This window comes from Pinus tabuliformis, chromosome 5_2 (genome assembly GCF_031772625.1).
Source record: "Pinus tabuliformis cultivar Carrire ecotype Pingquan chromosome 5_2, CPIR1, whole genome shotgun sequence".
Lineage (NCBI taxonomy): Eukaryota > Viridiplantae > Streptophyta > Pinopsida > Pinales > Pinaceae > Pinus > Pinus tabuliformis.
Genome location: NC_142306.1, coordinates 393,699,776 through 393,704,230, shown reverse-complemented (window position 1 = coordinate 393,704,230; position 4,455 = coordinate 393,699,776).

Below are 4,455 nucleotides of genomic sequence, written 5' to 3'. Positions count from 1 at the left end.
CTCTTACAAACGAATACAATACATGTGTGAAAATGTTTGGGCCTGTTAACAGGCTTCTGAATTAAGAGAAAGTCCCAAGACACATCTGTACACCATACATCACTTACCCTGATAGAGGGGCATTGGAGCCATTGCTCGGTCCTCAAAGAAAATATTACAGACTCTAAATGATATGTGGGAGGAGCCAAGGTGAAAAGTCATGTTCATGTACAATTGATGGGTATATATAGCCAATGGTGAAACTGACCCTTGTGATGGTTCAACTTCCCTCATGACTGTTCGATTTACATGACTGTTCAACTTACATGACTCTTTGACTTTATCCGTGGGTCTCTTGGACTTCCACGTTACATTACATTGATTACACAGTTATGACCCAAAGTAGTGATGTGGCCGAGGTGACTCATGACACAACTCGACATGACACTACAGGTATGCACATGCTGGATGTGTTTTTCATGTCGAGTTGTTGTGTTGCTGAGTGATGAGTGTGCCCGTGGTGTACCATAGCTTCACCTCTGCATGAAAAAGTGCGCGGAGTGTTCAACAGTCTTGGTGTTCGCTTGATAGTTCATGCATGCGTACCTATCTCCTTCTCTTGCTACTTGGCATGCTTCATGTGTTCATCCAACATGAGCAAGTATTCTAGCATGCGCTCCTTGTTCATCCTGTTCGTCACCGTGCCATGTCTCATCCATGTACTTATTTTTGCAATCACTAATGACGAGATGACATAAAATCTAGAAATCTCCTAGTATACCATGATGCATTGTCTTTCATTTTCAGGTGCAGGTGACCGGGAGAGAGGACAAGGCTCTAAAAAAGTGCAAAGCACATGTCAGGCCAGGATGTGGGGCTTCGGAGCATTGTCAAGAAAAATTGTGTAGAAGTCACTGGGAGGCTGGGTTGAGCAGTTCGGAACAACAATGACAGTCTGAGGGATCTGGCTCAGCTAGGAGACAGAAGTGCACAATTTTCTTGGACAAGTCGTGTAGGAAGCAGAGGACACTGACAGTGAAAACTGTGCAGATTTTTATGGGAGGTTGGGAGCATGCTATGGGAGCTTGATGGCCAAAAATGTGTCGAGCGGCTGGTGGGTAGTCTAGAAAAACTGTGCAATTTTTAGGAGGAGTAGCAAGTCGGATGGCAGGGGGACTGACTAACAGAACAACGCAATTTTCATAGATAATGTAGATACAGGTAGCGAATGCCTGTCCCTCTTGTTTGTACCATTTAGTTAGTCAGCAGGTGCAGGCATGATGACAGCCCCTGCACAATTTTTGGGAGGAGTGAATCCTAAGGTCACTGCCCGGTCAAACTCTCCAGTTGACGAGTGGGAGGGTTGATGTATTGGCTTGTGGGAAACGCAGATTGAGATGGATTCTTGGGCAACTTTTGTGTTGTTCTAGGTGATAGTCAGCCAGGTCAATTCTAGGATTGCATAGTGCGGACTTCCTGGTAGGTAGCCTCAAGCTCTACGCAATTTTGGGCAGCAATACTTGGTCATTGAGGGTTGAGACTACAGAATGTAGCTCAGTAAAGGTCTGACTAATGGAGGGTGGTCGTGTCGATAGATCTTCGACAAAATGGTTAAGTTTGTGAGCAAGTGAGGTTGTGTATACATGAACTTGCGAACACAGAATCAACATGACTTCACGACAAGACATCTCGAACAAACAAGACAACATATGCTCAGTGTGACTGTCTAATGATGAAAGAAACAAGTGGGACACTTTGGGTAGACCTTAAGACAACTATGAGGACACTTGCGCAATAGTGCTTACAACATCGTGTGTGAGTGCGATAGATGTTTACATAGAGAACACAACTCAAGCACAACCTTCAACATCACCAGAACGAGGTGGCAAGAATGACATAGAAATCAACATGTTGAAGACAACAGTTGGTAAAAAAAGTGAAAATGAAGCAAGACATGTAGAGGAAACACATGAAATGACTTCTTTTTTTTTAGCACATGCATGTTACTAAGGACAGGGTGATATGACAATGACAAGCAGTCCTACAACCCCAACTAAGAGATGTACTTCGAAAGGTTTTCTTTACTTACCTTACTTACCCTCAAGATGATCATGCATCCAACAAAGTTTGCATGCGGTCTTGACCTTTTCCATCACTTAGTCTCTTGGTTCTTCTCCTCGACTCCCTGGGGTTGATCTTAGCATGTCACATTTTCTTGTTGTCACTGAGAGACAGATCAAAATTGTTTCACGGGCAATGACTACTACTAGAATGAGGTTGTTGACACCTAATCATAGGGATTGGGTGAAAAACTATAATTAGTGTAGACAAATAATAGAGGAAATGGAGTGTCATCAAGAGATGAAACTGAACAGTCACTCCCTCTTGTATATAATAATGAAGAACCTAAATGAATAATACAATTTCATTTGAGGAGTTACCTCCTGGCCTGACATGGTATCAGAGCCAACCTATATTTTTATTTTTTCGCATTGTAACTCTTGTTAGTTTCCTGCCCTCTGCCTCTTTTCTCTGTCGAATCTCTGCATTTGGATAGACCATCTACATTCAATGTGTTTTTGAATTATCCTTGCGATGACTGCAAGGATTGCTAAGATGAATAACTCTCATAGAAGTTGTTTGGAGCAGACCTACAAAAAGCAGTTGAAGTCACTGAAGCCTTGGTGCTGAGAGATGGAACATGTGTGTTAAAATATTGTGAGCTGGGTCGAAAATGGAGGTGTTGTGGCATTTGGTAAATGCTTTCAATAATCATAATTCATTATCAAATAGAAGATTGGTGGTCAATGACATATATGGTGAATGCATGAAGTTTTTAGTTGGTTGAATGGCACTGTACACTAGAGTGACTATGTACACATTCCTCTCGGCTCCCACAAGTGTATTCACTATCCCACGGTCCCCTCACTTTCCTTCCGTCGCAATGTATTAAACCACTTCTGCGCACTCTTGCGTTGAACCTTCAAAGTCATAACATACCTCCCTCCCAGTCCAGTTTCTAGTATAAACTCCTTTCCACTACGCAACAGAACCATACCTCCCTCCCGCTCTCATACCATATGGTATCACCCACCATACCACACTCACAGCGTATGCAACGAGACTTGGTTTCCAACCCATCCGAGAATACACAGTCACATGGTATGTAGTATAGCGCCTCCCATGTTGCGATATTGTGGTGGTATCATATACAACGTTGTCTCATATATAATGTTGTCTCATATATAACGTTGTATCATATATAATGTTGTTTTAATATATTATGTTGTTTTCATATATTAACGCTCCTGTGTTTGGCTCCCACATTGTCCCCCATATACCACCTCCCCCAAATTCTCACTTCCCCATATACCACCTTTCCTAAATATTCCCTCCCCCATATATTACCTCCCCAAAATAATACCTCTGTTTTTAATATAACAGAGTGCAATTTTTAACCACCAAAAGTGCATTTTTATATATTGGCAGCAGGGTACATTTCTTTAAAATGCATTCATTGATATCTATTGTGGGAGTGGTTCTCACTGGGAAGTAGAACTATCCATGGTTGTGGAAAATCAAACACACTCTCATTTTTAATGAGTTGTGGAAAGGAGTCTATCTTGGAAATAGAGACAAAGAGCCAAAAAAACCTACCTCAGACAAGGAATTCACCATTTGCGAAAATAAGAACATCAAGGCTTATGCATTTATTGCATCATTAGTAAATGAAGAGGTGAGTCACCATATTTCTCCATTTTCAAATGCTTTCAAAGCATTATAATAACTGAAGGAACTCTATGACTCACACTTTGCACTTGAAGTTGCTCAACTCATGATTAAACTTTTCACCCTTAAATTACAAAATGATGATCCTCTTTCTCTTGCATTACAAGTAAAATCTATTTAGCATGATATCAAAGTCACTAATGTTGAACTAGACATTCCTCTGGTAGCTTTTCTCAAGGCACTTTATCCCACTTACTCAAATTATCTCGAGTCATTGCAAGCAAATGGAAACCTGAAAGACATTACCTTTGACTCCCTTCTGAAAAAATTTGTTGAAAGAGAGAAAGCTTTTGGGAAGAAGACAACTCCTCAGTCTTCTGAAGAGGTTGTATGTCTTACAAATATAGAGAAGAATCTTGCTCAAGATTCTTCCAAAGGAAGAGGTGGTCGAAGAGGATGAGGAAAAAATTTCAGAGGTAGGGGGGCAGACACTCTCAAGGAGAAAAGTTAGATTTGCACTGCATACACTGCAAAAGAGATGGATCACATGATGCATCCACATGCAGGTTGCCTTGGGACAGAATTAAGCAGGAAAGAAACCAACCCAAAGGTAAAATTATTGACAAAGAGAAAGGTAAAGCACCTGAATCCGCTCACTATGTTGTGGCACACTCTAATATTGGAGTAAATGAATACTTATTTAATGCTTCAATTACTTCTTGGAAAACTGATTGGTTGGTTAATTTA